At 34.2% G+C, this 18,917-nt stretch overlaps 1 protein-coding gene across 6 annotated transcripts in view; it reads right to left on the bottom strand.

The window, feature by feature from the left end:
- The window catches only part of Adk (adenosine kinase), a 459,652-nt gene that overhangs the window by 67,383 nt on the left and 373,352 nt on the right, over positions 1-18,917 (bottom strand). The gene's annotated exons all lie outside the window — the stretch shown is intronic.

The raw sequence follows: 18,917 nt of genomic DNA on the forward strand, positions 1-18,917 counted from the left end.
GGATGCTTGAAAATTATTGTGCACATGTGTAATTCAGGGGTTGTCCAGAGATTTAGAGAAGGTCTTTTTTTTGTGGTAGCAGAGATTGAACCCAGGGGCACTGAACCACTGAGCCACATCCCCAGCCCTTTTAATTTTTTAGTTTGAGACAGGGTCTTGCTTAATTGCTGAGGTTGGCCTCTATCTCGTGTTAATCTTATGATCCTTCTGCTTCAGTCTCCTGAGTTGCTGAAATTATACAGGTGGCTCACTGAGCCCAACTCCCAAACTCTTCCCCTGGCTCTTCATGCCAGTAAGACTGTACATTTTTGATCAAGTTTTATGCATGCTGCGTAATGCTGACTTGAACCTGTCCTAGAGAAAGAAGCCATAAACATAGGAAAACTTGATTCCATTATCTTCCTCCAATTTTAGATTCCTCTTCAGTTTCTGCCTGCTTTTCATTGTTTTCTATTGTCTCCAGGTAGTTTGATTTGAATATTTTGTCTAGAGTTAAAACTGCTTCCTAAGGAAGGACTGACTTATAACGCAATTCCTACCCTATTTAGGTTAGTTTATACTCTTTGGATCAGACTTTGCTCAATATTTTGTTTTTTACATTCATTTATATTGCCAAGTGTAGGGGTGATTCATTTATTTTCTTTTCATTATGTACTCTGCCTAATAAATATGTCATTTATTTGTCTGTTTATAGACATTTGGGTTGTTTCCAGTTACTTTGGTCACTGAAATAATGATACCATATTTGTTAGAGCAGAAAACTAGTTATGCTAAAATGTATATCAGAAGAGAATTAATAAATAGCAACTATGGTGCATGAATAAAATCGGCTATTTTGTAGCCATAAAAATATAATTTCTGGAATATATTAAGCAATAAAGCAAAGTATGGAACAGCATAGAAAGCTGACATCAGTGGAAGCATTGGTTGACTCTGAGAAAGGGACTGAATAGATGGGGAACAAGCTTAGTGTGCAGAATCTCGTACTGTGTAAAAAATATGATACCATAAAAAACAGATTTATTTAGCTGGGGTTGTAGCTCAGTGGTAGAGTGTTTGCCTAGCATGTGTCAAGCACTGGGTTCGATGCTCAGCACCACATAATGAATGAATGAATGAATGAATGAATGAATGAAATGAAGGTTTAAAAAAATATTTATTTAAAAACTCACAGAAAAAAAAGCACTAATATATTATGTTCATTTTTCCATGTTAAAAATACTTCTATGACTAGCCAGGCATGATGGCATATGAATGCACCTGAACAATCTGGAAGGCTGAGGCAGGATGATCACAAGTTTGAGGCTAGCCTCAGCAACTTAGTGAGACCACGTCTCAGAATAAAATAAAAAGCTCTTGGGAATGTGGCTCAATAGTTAAGCACACTTGGGTTCAATGCCTGATATTAATAATAATAATAATATAAAATCACTTCTAAAAATAACTTCTATGACAGGTAAATAAATGTCATATCAATGTATAGTGAGTTGAATGGTATACCCTCAAAATTCACATTTACACAGAAACTCAGAATGTGATGTCATTTGGAAATGAGGTCTTCACAAATATAACTGGTTAAGATGAGGTTCTACTAGATTAGAGCAGGCTCTGTATTGTTACTGGCGTTCTTATAATAAGAGGAGAGGACAGACAGGAATGCATAGGGAAGGCAGCTACAGGAAGACAGAAGTCAGAGATGAGAGCAATACAGATGCAGAGATTGCAGTGATACAACTACAACCAAGGACTGATAGCTAGGAGCCACCAGAAGCAAGAAACAGACAAGAAAGGATTTCCTAGAGTCTTCAGAGGGAGTGTGGCTCTGCTGATCTTTTATTTCTCATTTCTAGCCTCTAGCACTGATAAAGAATAAAATTTCTGTTGTTTTAAGTCAGTTAGTTTGTGCTAATCTGTTACAGGAGCCCTAAGAAACAAATAAGCCATGCAATGGGAAATTATATGGCAATAAAAGAAATGAAATTATGATACATGCTATAACATGGATAAACCTTGGAAACAACAGAATAAAGAAAAGAAGTCCAACAAAGAAGACCACATATTGTAATATTCTACCTACACAAAACTTCCAGAATAGGCAAATGCATAGAGATGATTAGTGGTTGCCTATAGCTGGGATGGGTTGGGGGAAACTAGACAGTTTCTTTTTGAGATGATGAAAATGTTCTAAAATTAATTGTGATAATGGTTATGAAGTCCTGTGGATATACTATAAAGACAATGATTGGTATACTTAACTGGGTAAATTATATGGTAGGTGAATAATGTCTCAATGAAGCTGTTAGGGAAAAAACAAGCAAAAAGAAAAAATAAAGGAAGGATAAGCCTGAAATTGAGATAGATTATCCACAAAAGGTAAATGGAAACAGAGTGGGAAAAACAGGGAAACCAAAAGGGGAAAAATGGGATGAGAGGGCAATGATCCCTTGGTTAGGACATCTTTGTGAATAGTTCTTGAAGTGCTGAAGGTATTGCTCAGTGGTAGAACATATGTAAGGTCCTGGGCTCAATAGCAAGCATCCAAAAAAAAAAAAAAAAAAAAAAAAGTTCTTGACTTTTTAGAACCAAGGCAACTTTCCCTGTACTATAAAAAATTAATTAAAATTAATCAGGATGTGGAGGGAATGCTGTGGTGTTAAGATTGGAGTAGGTGATGTCTATCAGTATGAACTCAGGTTTATAAAGTATATACATTTATGGATATAGACATAAATGTGTATATACCTTCATGTATTTCCTAATCTCATTCATAAAGAAGATAACACAGTAGCAATGACCACACATAATACTTAATAAGGAATTAGGGTCTTTTGGAGAAATAGCTGATGCCATGGCTGGGGTAGGGAAGATGAACCTGGAGAGCTAATGGTGCCAGAATGTAAGGAAGTTAAAAAAAAATGATGGGAGCATGTTGAAAGTGCATTAAGAATTAACTTGAGGGGCTGGAGTTGTAGCTCAGCGGGAGAGCACTTGTCTAGTACATGCGAGGCCCTGGGTTCGATCTCAGCACTACATAAAAATAAATAAACAAAATAAAGGCATTGTGTCCAACTACACCTTAAAAAAAAAAAAAAAGAATTAACTTGAATCAGGCATGCCTGTAATCCCAATGGGTCAGGAGGTGAGGCAGGAGGATCAAAAGTTAGAGGCCAGTCTGGGTAATTTAGCAGACCTTGTGTCAAAATAAAATAAAGGGGCTAGGGTTGTGGTTCAGTGGTAGAGTGCTTGCCTAGCATGTAGAGGCATTGGGTTTGATCCTCAGTACCACATAAAAATAAATAAAGGTTTAAAAAAATCTTAAAAAATATAAATAAAAAGGGTTGGGTATGTAGCTCCATGGTAGCATGCCTCTGGATCCAATCCCCAGCACTGGAAAAACAAAAACAAAACCCAACTTGCAGTCAATGGTCAAACCAAGGACTATTTGAGGAACAAAATAAATAATAATAGTAAAAACTATAAAGTTTCATTGGATATCTATAAGTTTTAATTTAAGTCTTTATTGGCATTTTATACATAGGATGGTGAGACATAATGGGTTAATCTATAGAATAAAATGAATATCCATGAGTGCATATGATATAAATGTGAATAAATCAAAAAGGAGAAGGGAAAGCTTTTTCTGACAGTAGAATTCCAAATAATAAAAGTATATAGAATATAAAATGATTACACAGTAACAATTATTACAGGCAAGATTAATCAATGAATGAGATATAAGTATCTCACGAAATATTTATTCATTAATAAGAGAAAAATAGTAACGTTGAAAAGAAGCCTGGCAGGCACTACTTTCACCAAGTGAAGTGAATCAAAGTTAACATCACCACTAATGAGGCTAATTGAATCATATGTCTCTGGATATGATACACCGAGAAGAGCATATTATTTCTCTGGTGTCCTTGCCAAAAAAGTGTAACTTGAATTTAATCATGGGGAAAATTAGTCAAACATAAATTGAGAGACATTCTTCTACAAAATAGCTGGGCAGTACTCTTTTAAAATGTCGAAGTTATGAAAGACACAGACTGAAAAATATGCCAGATTGTAAGAAAAAAAGAGGACATGACTATTTACTTAGTGTAGCATAAATCATGGATTATATCTTGGGCCAGAAAAACACCATTTTTTGGGGGGGAGGTACTGGGGACAGAACCCAGGGGTGCTTAACCACTGATTTATATTCCCAGCCCTTTTAAAAATATTTAATTTTTATTTTATTTATTTATTTTAGGGTATTACTAAGTATCTTAGAGCCTGGCTAAATTGCTGAGGCTGGCTTTGAACTTGTGATACTCCTACTTCAGCCTCCAGAGCTGCTGGGATTACAGGCATGGATCACTGTGTCTAGAGAAAATGATCATTATTGGGATAACTGACAACATCTGAGTAAGGTCTATAGCTTCATTATAGAATTACATCAATATTAATTTCCTGGTTTTAAAATATATTTACTTTTATTTATTTATTAGGATGACAAAATTATACATATTAATTTTCTGGTTTTCATCTTTGTACTGTGGTTATATAAAAATGTTTATGGTTAGGAAAGCTAGGTGAAGGATATATGGAAAATCTACTATTTTCACAGCTTTTTGCTTCACGAGAAGTTTAAATAAGAAATTTAAGACCAATTTCATGCTAAATATCTTTGTATGGGACTAGGGGTATAGCTCAGTGGTAGAGGGCTTGCCTGGATGCGTGAGATCCCGGGTTTAATCCCCAGTACCCACCCACCCCCTGAAATACTTGTACGTAAATCTTTATGCCTATTTGTGCTAAATTATTCTATAGAATTGATTCCTGTAGGTAAAGTTAAAGAATATACATATTCTGACATGTATTTTTACCAAGAAAAACTATACCAAAATTTCTCCCAATAACAGCAGATCTCAACTTTTTTCAAATTTCTGAGCTACAGTAGATAATATATAAGGTCACTTGAAGTTCTTATTTGCAACAAAATACCATTATATCCCAGTTTACATATTATTCTTCTAAAATATGTCGTTACTCTGATCACTGTCATGAAGGGAATTCATCATGCTTGCATTACTTCTACAGTATATTTTTGAGTAATATTCAAATAATCCTTTCTGGTACATTTTAGGTAAAATGTACATGATCTTCTAGTGCCATGTTTCACCTGCCTTACTTAAATATAAGCACGTTGAAATAAGGGCCATGCATCTTTGTATCCAATATTACTCCAAGCATGCTGTAGTTAAACATACTGCAACTAATTGCCTAATATACACATACTCAGATAACTTATTCAACATTTCAAGTTGTAATTTGTGTGCATATGCTCCTCACTTTTATATCTTACCCAGGTCTTCATAGCTCAGGGTGCACTTACACAGTTGAGTGCCAGCTCTAAGAGAATCCTCACAAGAGAGGTTACAAATCAAAAGCAGGGTGTGGAATTACTTCAGACATTCAGATGTGAGTTGTGATGGTCTAACTGCAAGTCTTCTGACTAATGAATCTCAGGAACTGAGATGAGCTTCTGTCTAGATTTCCAATACTTACCTCTAATTCATTATTCTTCTTTACATTCTCATCCCTGCTTTTAAAACTAGACTGCTCCAATTCCATGGTATTTGTTAGGCATTTTAGTGCCTGTTAGCTCCTCACAACCTTTATTTTGAGAAGATCAATGTAGCTCCTCTTATGTAAGAATAGACCTTTCTGAATGACACTGATTGCCTCCTCAAAAAGAGCTTCTTCCAGTTTTCTTCCACCACTCCTAGGTCACATAATATCTTACTGGTGTTCACACTAGAATTGATGAAGCTATTGTATCCCTTGGGAGTTGGATAAGTGGTCCAGGAAGAAGGCATAGTGGTTGGGTTAAATAGGAAAGTCAGGACAGTGGAGCCAGGAGGGCCTGTAAGAAACTTTACCTAGATGAGGAAGATCTTGAGATAAGATGTTGTAGATAGAGGGGTTGATAGCAAATCTGACATTAAGTCAGTGTAAGTACAGTTAGCAACCATGCAGATATCTTGTACCCAGAATATGTCATCTGAACATTTGCCTCACCTGGGTTAAGTTTTTTTCCAGGTCTTGCTGGCTATGCTTTCCTATTTAACTGAACTACAATGCCACCTTCTTGGGCAACTAATCTTTTATAATTTAATTTATTACAGCTTTGGCTTGTGAACTACAAAAATAGCGCAACAGGTCAACACCCAAAATCATGTTTGGCATGACTCATTTGAAGAAAAATTATCACCCCAATAGTAAACAGTTATTTCTACTTTCCTGTTAGATAAAACACAAAATAATTAGAAGGAAAAATCTGGCTATGTTTTGAAGTTGACTTAAGACTACCAAATATACAGGAACACATGGAAACCTGATTTGCAAACAGACCCCACATTAAATTTTAATGATGTTGAATGCTCCTATGATTTATAGATAAACTTACAAGTGGCAAGCTCAGTTGGGTTCTTACTATCACCTGTCAAAGAAATCTAATTACCCCCATTATGATCTACTTCATCTGCTCAAATACCAACAAGCAGACTTCTAAAAGTTTACTGCAGCCAACTGTTCATTTTAAAAAAATATTTCTTTAAAAATATTTTTATTAGAGTTTTATGGTAATACATAGCAGTTGGGCTCATCCCAACATAATCATGTATGCATGGAATTTGATTTTATTTTGATGCCCCCCTTTTCACTTCTTAAATTCATTCCCTCTCCCATTCTCCTTCCTTACTCTGCTACCTTTCTTTTTGTTCTTTATTTTATTGCTTGAAATTGAAAATTTCTTCCCCCCAAACTGCTCTTTGTACTTAAAACAAAACAAAAACAAAAACCCACTTAAAAACACAAATTTAAATACACAGAAAATGTTAAGACAGAAACTGATAAACCTGAAGCCATTTCAAAAGAAAACTTAAAAGATCCCAGACTAGCTGACTGCCAAAATACTATTTATTTGATCATAACAAAACAATGTTGATCCTTTACAATAATCTTGTAATGATCTCTAATTTATGGGAGAAATAAAATGCTGACTCCTACTGTAAGACACAAAAAGTTAAGGCCATGGTTTATGTTTTGGAATTCAAGGGCATATTTAGATGTACCAACTATATGGACAGAAATCTAAATTTTGTGAAGGATCCATATGACTTCCAGGGAAGTAGTCCTTGTTCTCTAGGCCTCCCCACATTGTTATCCACCTAACCGTTCATAAGACCTAGATAAATATCCTCTAAAAGTTTAAATAACACCGACAGGGAATAAGACGTTTTAAAAATAATTCTTCATTAAAATGCCCCTTAAAAAGAAGGGACATTGTTCCCCAGAAAATTCAACCAGCCACATAAATTTATCTAAAAGTTTTCACAAAAATAATTTTGAATCCTAGAATATAATTATATTATGCACCTTGTAGGTGTGAACTCTTTTTGTTTTCTTCCTTTTTTGGGTACCAGGGATTGGACTCAAGGGCACTTGACCACTGAGCCATATCCCTAACCCTATTTTATATTTTATTTATAGAGGGGTCTCATTGGGTTGCTTAGTGCCTCACTTTTGCTGAGGCTGGCTTTGAATTTTTAATCATCCTGCCTCAGCCTCTTGAGCCAGGAGGATTACAAGCATGTACCACCATGCCCAGCAGGGCTCTTTTTTTTAAAAAAATTATTTTTAAATATATATAATTATATATATATTATATAAATTAGTTATAGTTGGATAAAATTCCTTTATTTATTTATTTATTTATATGTGGTGCTGAGGATCGAACTCAGTGCCTTGCGCGTGCCAGGTGAGCGCCCTACTGCTGAGCCACAACCCCAGCCCCAGGTGTGGACTCTTTGGGGAGATACTTCTACTGCACTAAATTAAAGGTGATTCTTCCCTTCCTTTCCTGACTCCTAAATCAGAAATATCTTCTTGAAGTGAAAATAATTTTTCTAATGTTAAGTGCAGCTTGTAATGGAAAAAAAATTTAAGTTGTAGAGAGATACAATACCTTTATTTTACTTATTTATTTTTATGTGGTGCTGAGGATCAAACCTAGTGCCTTACGCTAGGAGCACTCTACCACTGGGCTACAACCCCAGCCCTGTAGGTGGATTTTAAAATGGGATATATATATATATATATAATATATACACATTTATATTGTATGTTAATATATGTTTATACATATATTTATTTACTTTTAGGTACTAAGGATTGAAACCACGGGCACTCTACTGCTGAGAGCTACATCCCTAGCCCCCTTTATTTTTATTTTGAGATAGGGTCTTGCTAAACCATGTAGGCTACCTTGAACTTGTGATCCTCCTGGTTCAGTCTCTCAAATAACAGGATTACAGGTATGCATCATCCCTGGCTATTTTTTTTTCCTTTTAAATACAACTTTTTATTTCTGAGGCTGGGGATATAGCTCAGTTGGTAGAGTGCTTGCCTTGCATGCTCAAGGCCCTGGGTTCAATCCTTATTATTACAAAAAACAAAACAAAAAACCCTTATATTTCTGGCTTCCAGAATGCATTATCAGAATTTTTATAATTTTATTATCAGCTACTGTATCTCCTAATTTAGTAATTTAATGCAAATTTTATGGATGGGTTATTTAACATTTTTCCTTAAAGGAAAAAATGTTTAATAAACTCTCATCTAGTAGCATTTCCTTTAGCAAGCACTTTGGTATAAACTTTCTGCATGACTGAATTCATTAGTCTTTTGCATTAGTCTGTTTATCATCTTTAAAACAAGCCAATCTTTATTAATTTTCTAGGGCATTTTCCCAAGTGCTTTTACCACAGTTTTTCTATTCCTATCACATTTGCTTCACTGTAGCTTCACAGAATTGTTCATCACTAATACTTTTTAAAGGGATTATTGCATCTTTTATTCTTTAGCATTTAATTATAAAAAATTCATCTTTAGTATTTGTTCAACCTTGTGAAATAGGGCTTTGTTAAGCAAATATAAGTATGGAGTATGGTTTCTTTCTTTATGGAATTATGGTAAACTGATTACAAAATGCTTTTGAGTCCAAAAGATCTCTTCCTTCTGTGTATATTCTTTAAGAACTTAATCATGTATTGTGCAGCATAGCATTCAAGTTCCATCACATTTTACCATTTCATGTTTATCCAATTCACAACTCCTTCCCTAATATTTGTCATTTTTTTGTAACACATTATACACGTTAAGGAGTCTTTGCCTTTTGCTCTTATTATTTCATTAATTTGGAATACCTTTGTAATCAACAAAATTTTAAGAAATTTTCACAGTCTGGTTCAAATCTGACTTTCTTTGTGAAGCTTTCCCCAAATTTCTGTCCCATTTGTTCTATAAAAATTAGCTCATAAGAATATATTAATTTTCAAAAAAAGAATATACTAATCCTCATATTGTATGAGTGGAATATGTCTCTCATATATTTTAAGAACAGGGATTTTTGCCAATTACCTTTATAATCACAATTCCTGACAGAGCAGATACTCAAAACCATACTGAATTAAATAATTTGTATTGTTTCTTTATACCTTGCCTCTCCAACTTGTCCTGCTTGAGATTAAAGAGCCTCAGACTTTTCTGGGGGGCAGTACTGGGGATTGAACTGGGGGCACTTTACCACAGAGCTATACCCCCAGCCCTATTTATTTTTTTATTTTGAGACAAAATTTTACTAAATTGCCAAGTCTGGCCTTGAACTTGCAATACTTCTGCAGCCTCCTGAGTTGCTGGAATTATAGGTGACCATGCCTGGTTCTCAGACCTCTTTAAGTTCTATATTAACTGTCATATTCTTAGCACTTTATCAAGAATCTTTGAATCAGTAAAAAAAAATGTTAGAAATCCCACACTGGAAAACCTTGACCAGTGGAAGCATTCATTTTAACAAATACCTTTGTTGAAATATTTGTAATCGGGCTGGGGTTGTGGCTCAGTGCTAGAGCAGTTGCCTAGCACATGTGAGGCCCTGGGTTTGATCCTCATCACCACATATAAATAAATAAAATAAATGTATTGTGTCCAACTACAACTAAAAAAAAAAAAAAAAAAAAAGAAATATTTGTAATGATTAGTGTGACATTATGGACTGGTTTGCTCAAGACTGTCTAAGGTTTATAAGAAATGAGGCAAGAGTTTAAAAACGTCCTTAAAAATATATATATATTTATACACACACATACATATATATATGTGTGTATATACATACACATATACATACACACACACACATACACATACATACACACATTAGTTGTAGTTGGACAATACCTTTATTTATTTATTTATTTTTATGTGGTGCTGAGGATTGAACCCAGTGCTTTGCATGTGCTAGGCGAGTGCTCTACCACTGAGACACAACCTCAGCTCCTAAAACTTCCTTTAAGTACAGTTTTTAACATTCCATGTGCAAACAATTTATTCTTTTCAACTGAGGAAAATTTTTAGCTGTTCAATTATCTGAAGATTTTTCTGCTACACCTCCAAAGATTTCTATCTGGGCCAGAAACTTGCATGCAGTGTTTCCGCCAAAAGAAAATTTTGCCAAGTTGTAATGCTCTGAAAAATGAATTTCAGAGTCTAATTGAATTTGTGCTTTACTGAGGACAAACAATGATTATTCTGAAAAACATTTGGTAATATGGCTCTTAAATATTCATTTGTATATTTTTTTAGAGCTTTCAATTACAGAAATTGATATGTGGAGTTTAAAAGAAAATGTACATATTTCCTAAAAATTACTCAAGTTAATGTGTATGTACATATATATCTATGAACATGCAGCTAAATGTTGTTATCATCAGATGTCTACTCACACATACAAAATGCATGTATAAGAAATGTACAACAACTCCATATCACAAAGTTTTCCAGCTCTAACAATTTCTATCTAAAGAGACATCTTAGAGCTTATTTGGCATAAGCTCTGAGAACCATCATTGATCAATTATGAACTGGATCATATATGGATATTTTCTTGGGTCAAGGAGTATGTGGGCATATTTCTACAAGAAACTTTGTCATTCTAAAGTCTCCTGGCACTTATCTTATGATTAACTATAAAGTGGAAGCGGATAGTCATCCTTTAAATAGAGTATGCATTCTGAGACATAAGATGAACTAGGGCTTTTCTAACCTTGATGTTATTAATACTTGGGGTCAGATGATTCTTGTTGTGGGTGGCTATCCTGTGCATTAAGGATGTACAATGACATCCTGCCCTCTATACACTAGATGCCAGTGGAGCCCTGAGTCCTATGCCCTAGTCAGTTGTCACAAACAAAAGTGAGAGAAAAAATTGTTCCTGGTTGAAAAACATGGCTGCAAGCAAATGAGGCAACATGGTGTAGAACATGTTAGACTAGAATGGGATTCAATAGGTGAGTTCTCATCTAGATGCTATTGTCTCTAATTTGAGATCTTGAGGTAATGACCTAATCCACCTAAGGACCTTATATAACAAATTAACAAATTAATACTTAATTTTCTTGGCCTATGATTTTGTTAAATTTTTTTGTAGTTGTAGATGAACAACATGCCTTTATTTATTTATTTTTAAATGTGGTGCTAAGGATGAACCTGGTGCTTCAACACATGCTAGGCAAGCACTCTGCCACTGAGCTATAGCCCCAGCCCATATTTTTAAATTTTATACTGAACGGCGACTTTGAGTTTAGTATGTAAAAATATATCTTGTAGTAAATCAACTCTCACACCATAAACAATCAGAAAAACTTCAGAAATTTAAATTTAGTAAATTTAATAAATAAATTTAATAAATTTAAATAAATAAATGAAGGTATAAGAAAGCCACCAAAGTTTCCAAACTTAACAGTATAAGATCCCAGAGAAAAGAAAATCTTCAAAAACGAAGCTAGCATTTTAAAAGTTGTTTTCCCCTTCAGGGCATTTTCAAATTCTCATGTTGGGTGAGAGGCTGAGAATCTGGGCACCATGCTATTAGTAGGAGGCAGAGAAGCCAATAGAGTTTTTGGCAATCTCATGGGAGTAGTGAGACAAAAATTGGAGCATTCAAGTGCCAAGGCAGTCAGAATTGAGGGGTTCTGATCCTGAGAAGCACTGAAAAACAATAAAACACGTCTGAAAACTGGGGTTTTCTTCCTCAGGTATTTGCCAAATCTATCAGGGAGCAGAACAGGAGGTCCAGACATCAAGCAGAAGATTTCTAGAAGAAAGAGTGATGTTTCTGATAGTTGTAAGAAGGAAGAAGAAAAAAAAAAAAAAGCCTATGGCATAGAAGTAGGGAACAAATCAGAGTCAGACTCAACCTTACACAACCCTTGAGATTGTTTAGTCCCGAATCTATCTTTACTCTATGTGCCTTCTACAGGAAGATGATATCAATAACAGAAAACCCTATAATTTTTAGAAAGTAAAATAAATTAATTTTAAGTTGTAGATGAACAATACGTTTATTTTATTTTTATGTGGTGCTGAGGATTGAACCCAGTGCCTCACGTGTGCTAGGCCAGCACTCCACTATTGAGCCACAACCCCAGTCCCAGAAAACCCTATAATTTACTATGAACAATGTTTAACATTTGACAAAAAATTATTGGGCAGTTCAAGAAATATTATCTCAAGGAAAAGAAGTCAAAAGAAACAGATGTTCAGATAATTATAAGTATATAGGTCAGTGCAAAATATATAGGCTAAAGCTTGAGATTGAAAAGAAAGAAAATTTAGAAAAGAGTAAAAAAGACATATGGGGTACAATGAAAAACTTCGAATACATGAATAAATGTAATCCTGATAGGAAGAGATGGATCCTGTATTTAAAGAGATAATGGCTAACAATTTCCCCAAACTGATGAGTTACTTATCACAGATTTAAGAAGCACCAAAACTCCAGCAGGATAAATATAAGGAACCAAACACTAAAGTTAAATTTGAAGAAAAATTCTTAAACACAGGCAGAGAAAATAGAAATATTACAATCAAAGGATCTAGAGTAAGACTAACAGCTGACTTCTCAACGAAAACAAGAGGCTCTGAAAAATAATGGAAGACCATTTATAAAGAGCTCAAAAAAAAAAAATAACTCCCAACCTAGAGAAGAGGAAAAGACCAAACAAATTGAAAAACTGAGATAATTTATGCACTGAGTGAAATACTAAATGAAGCTGTTTAGGCTGATTAAAACACAGAAATGCAGGAAGAAAAGCAATGGAAGGAGTGAATTTGCACAAAAATAGTATCTTTTCTCCTCGAGGTTTTAAAATACATTTAAAATTAAAACAGGGGCTGGGGATGTGGCTCAAGCGGTAGCGCGCTCGCCAGGCATGCATGCGGCCCGGGTTCGATCCTCAGCACCACATACAAAGATGTTGTGGCCGCCGAAAACTAACTAACTAACTAAATAAATAAATAAATAGAAAGATATTTTAAAAAATAAAAAAAATTAAAACAAATAGAAACAAAAATCGAAAAGGATGACCTTTGGGATGATGTAGCTCAGTGGTAGAGCACGCATGGGTGGTTCAACCCCCAGTACAATGCCCCCCTCCTGCTGAAAAAGAATGCATAAAGTAACTGAAAATCTTACAAAAGATACACACATTCAAAAACACATACAGAATATCTCTATACTGAAAATAACAAAACATTTTAATAAATAGTATACATCATCTAAATTTTTTTAAATGTGGTATTCGGGATTAAACCCATTAAATTCATGCTAGGCAAGCTCCCTACCACTAAGCTAAATGCTCAGCCTTTTTTATTGAGACAAGGTCTCACTAAATTGCCTAGGATGGCCTCAAACTTGTGAACTGATACAGGCGTGTGCCACTGCACCAGCACAGACCACCTAAATTAATAGAGGGAATTACTCTATAGATTGGGAGACAAAATAATGTAAGGATGTCAATTATCACTAAGTTGAATTGCTGAGTCAATACAATCTGAAAAACATTCTAGTAAGGAATTAAGAATTTTGGGGGTGGTAGAAATTAACAAACTCATTCTAGAATTTATGTAAAAATGCAAAAGGAAAGAAAAGCTAGAAGAATAAAGTTGGAAGACTGATACTACCAGATAAAAGAACTGATTATAAACTAATTAATTAGGAGAGTATGCAACTGGTAAAGAACAGAAAATGAGAATAATAGAATATAACAGAGAATATAGAAAAAGATTAATATATGCAAGGTTCTCTGAAATGTGAAAGATGTCAATATAGTACAGTCAGGTAAAGGGTTTTCCTCTCAATGAATGATGTTGGGTCCACTGGCTAGTGATATGGACATAAGAAAGGAACCATACCCCTACTCTACATTATATGTAAAAATTAATTCTAGATGGACTAAAGTGTGAACAATAAAAGAAAATCTTCATGGGTTGGGGATACGCTAAGACTTTCTTTAAAGGAATATGAGAAGCACTAATCGTAAGGGGAAAACATGAATTGAACTGTACTAAAATTAAGAGCAAAAGACACCATGAAGAGAATGAAGACGCAAACCAAAGAATGGGAAAAGACATGTGCAATAAAACAAAAAGATTTACATGCAGATTATAAAAGAATTGTAAATCAGTAGGACAATCCAACAAGGGAATAGGATTTCAACAGGAATGTCACAACAGAAGAGATCCAAAAAATAGGTGGATGAAAATATGCCTTATTGCATTACACACCAGGAAAATTCCAATTAAAAATCATAACAGGATACTATACAATTACACATGAGAATGGCTAAAATTTAAAAAAGATGGGTAGTTACAAATTCTGGTAAAGACATGGAACAATCAGAGCACTTTGCTGATGGGAGTTCACACTGCTATGGCTGTTAGGAAATCGTGGACCGAAGAACAAAACTCTTCTGTATCCTAACTATGGTCATGGTTACAAGATCTATATAATTACCAAAATCCACAGAATCTGATACTTCACAGAGGAAATTTTTATTTATTGAAATCTGATAAAGACATGAAAGGAAACCAAGATGGAATACTACATGTATTACAAATGAATAATGTAATCACACTAAAGTGGATGGAATAAAAGAATGAAAAGTTACTTTAGATGACAGTATTCTGACTGGACACTGGAAAAAAAAGACAAAAAGAACTGTAAATGAATACTACAGTAAGTACATCTGTTTCTCACAAGGATATAGATAGGCATTTCAAAACTACCTTAGAATACAACAAATAAGTAAAAACATTTTAGAGAATAGAGTCAGAAAGTTGTAAATAAGGAAGGGCAAAGTCTAGAATGAATCTTGTATTGTATGACTGGAATAAGATGTACAATGGCTTAAAAAAAAGCATATAAACAGATACAGAAATAAATATAGCTTAGTATAATACATATATTGCTGAGCTCTGTTTACCAAGAGGGCCTAGGAAGGATGATATTCAAGGAGTAAAAAGCATATATACTATTACAGATTTGGGATTCTTTTTTTTAATATTTATTTTTTAGTTGTAGTTGAATACAATACCTTTATTTTATTTATTTTTATGTGGTGCTGAGGATTGAACCCAGGGCTTTGTCTACGCGAGCACTCTACCGCTGAGCCACAACCCCAGAGAAACATGTACCAATTCTAAATACCATTCTTCAATAAAAGGAATCAAGGTTCCTTGGAGAAGTGTTGATTCAAGAACTGAGGCAGGGAAAATTCAACATGAGTCTGGCACATTCTTGTCAAAAAGTTAAAAAGTATACCTGGGTGCAGTGGTACACACCTCTAATCTCAGTGGTTTGGGAGGCTGAGGCAGGATTGTGAATTCAAAGCCAGCCTCAGCAAAAGTGAGCCACTAAACAACTCAGTGAGACCCTGTCTCTTAAATAGGCCTGGGGATATGGTTCAGGGGTTGAATGCCCCCGGGTTCAACCCCTGGTCCAAAAACAGTAAAAAAGTTCACAAAAAAGGATGGGAACAGAGCCAGACAAAAATTCTACATACTGGGATTCCATTTTAAAAATAGGCAGTAGTGGTAAGAGTAGACACTAAGATAATGGTTGCCTTTGATGGGGTTAATGATTAGGAGGGGGCTTCTACAGTGCTGTACATGTACTATTTATTGATCTGGTTGTAGTTAAACAGGTGTGCCCATTTAATGAAAAGTTGTATCAATTTTGTATGCATGTTATACTTCAATACAAACTATATTTGGTATTCTGAATTTTGAGTGTGGTAGTTTGTTACATGTTATTTAGGAAAACATGTAAATTTTAATATATGTAATCTATATCCCAATAAATCAGACTTAGCGGTCTTTCCCGAAATCAATGCTATCTGCCTAGTGTAGGCTATCTCCCATTCTGCCTTGCAGTAGGACCCTATGTGATAGAAAGCTGGCAGTTAAAAGAAGTCTTATTTCTTCAGGCCTGAGATCACTAATTGTACAAATGATGCCTCAAAGGCATTATTTTGTGAGGACTGATGATAGTTCTACAAGTTATTCTAAATCATTTGATCTCTTGGTTCTAAATTATTTTGATCTCTTATCTTTTATAGCTATAATAATACAAGAATGGAACAACTTGGTTGTTTATATTCATAGGTAACAAACACATTTTTCTTTAAAATCTTACCTAGTAAGAATATTTTTTTGTGTGTGAATGCCATACACAAACATTCTAAAAGAATGCTACTTAATTTGTTCTATTCTTACTACCACCAACCTATGCCAATAAGATCATCATTTAAAATTGGTTTGGCTGCAGTAGAGATAGCATTTTCAAAATAATTTACATTAATATTTGTAGGAGTAGGGAGGGATGGTGTGTTGACATTATTCTTCCAATTGCTGAGATTGTTTTCCTTTAAAGTTTGCATTTTCTATTGCATACTCTCTGCTTACTAGAATTGCAAATCATACTGATCTTTTCTTATAGAATAATGGAGAACATTGAATGTTTTTGTAGAACATGAAAACTTATCTAGCAGAGGAGATAACAAGTTTTTAAAGTACCAGGAACATGAACACAAGTAACTTTGATACCATCATTTACTTATAATGACACAGTACACTGTGATAAGACTATGTTAAATTAGAACTATCTTGAAGTTGGGGGCTATTTAATCTGTAGATCACCTGTAAGAGTCAATGAGCCCTTGATACTTTTTGACAGGATAAGAAAGAGAAACATGTACCAAGGCCTCACTTACTGAAGAACTAGATATTTAGTTATTTAGTTTTCATCATCCATAGTACGATAAAGATTGGCAACATTATCAAATCACCTAACTGAATGATTCTCAAAGTGAGAGGTGCAAATAGACAACATTGCTATATCATATAAGGGAACTTTTCAACAAATACACAGCACTATACTTCTCTTCCTCCATCAACATTTCCATACATCTCCTTGAGAATGTCTATTTTAATGCTGTGTAGATTGAGGAGAAGTGATTTAACAAGGCAGGACTATATTTACGAAAAACTCACAGGTAATTTTGATAAGATAGCAATAGACTTACTTCCACTTAAAAACTCTGACCTAACATATTTTCTTCCTTTGTGCAAAATTACAATTCAGATTGCCCAGAAAGAATTATGAAAGTACTCAAAAGAGAAGAGACTATAATTTATTCTTCAGAGGACCTATTACTGTTTCATAACTGCCATGGTGTGAAATGCATTATTTTCTATTTAGAACAAAAGTCCTATTGCTTTTTCCAATTATTAGCGATATATTTATTACAAAAACTTGGAGAAATTTAAACTTTCTATAAAGTACTATACACACACACATATGTACATATATGTATATGTTTGTGTGTGTAAAATCATGTTTTTATTTAACAACAGTCTGCAATATAATAAGGCATTAAAGTATGAAGACTTTATTAGGTTTCTGCCCATTAGCTTAGTCTTAGTTTTTCTAAAGTTTATAGACACAGAAATTATTTGTTTGACTTGGCTCCCATGTTAATAAACAGGCTTATTTAACATTTATTAAAAGGATCAAAATGAATAGTCATCTTTTATTTTCTGCCTTCATTCCCAACCTCTTACTCTGTTTGAAATGTTAAATGTCTTTTGAACTGTGGTAAAATATACCTAATAAAATTTATCATTTTAATCATTCATGAGTGTACAGCAACTGAGTATATTCATATTGCTATATAAAGATCATTACCATTAATCTCTACAACTTTTTTCATCTTGAGAAACTGAAACACTATATCCATTAAATGATAAATCTCCATTCTTCCCTACCCCAGCCTTTGGCTAACACTGTTCCACTGTCCCTAAAAATTTGACTACTCTAAATATTTCATGTAAGTAGGATCAAATAATACTTTCCTTTGAATCTGGCTTATTTTACTTATTATAGTGTCTTCAAGGTTCATCAACATTATGGCATGTATCAGAATTTCCTTTTTAAGATTAAATATATTTCATTGTAAATATAAATGTGTATGTGTGTGTCCACATGCCAATGAGTGTATACATGCATATCATGTTTGGTTTATCCGTTAATTTGTAGATTGATACTTGGGTTTGTTTCTACTTTTTGGCTACTGTGAATAATACCACTATAAACATCGGTGCATATATACCTGTTTAAGTTCCTACTTTCAATTTCTTTAGGCATATAACCCAAAGTGCAGTTGCCTACCTTTTTACTCTCACTAGTCTCCAGTGCCTAGCCTTCCCTCAAATAAATTTGTTTGGGAACTCAATTAGCCTGTAAGCACTGAAACAAAGATTGATATACAACAGAATCTTTGAGCTGGATGGAAACCCAATCTGAAAGAGAGATGAGCAGTAAAACAGGGTGAGTGGAAAACTTTCTAAATTTGCCGACTATTTAAATAAGAATTTAAATAATTAAATTTATAAAAGAAAGTGGTTTACAGAAAACCATATCTCAATATGAGATAGGTCTTTAGAATAAAATACTAAGGAAACTGATTTTGTTAACA

The sequence above is a fragment of the Ictidomys tridecemlineatus genome, chromosome 1, assembly GCF_052094955.1.
Source record: "Ictidomys tridecemlineatus isolate mIctTri1 chromosome 1, mIctTri1.hap1, whole genome shotgun sequence".
Taxonomy (NCBI): domain Eukaryota; kingdom Metazoa; phylum Chordata; class Mammalia; order Rodentia; family Sciuridae; genus Ictidomys; species Ictidomys tridecemlineatus.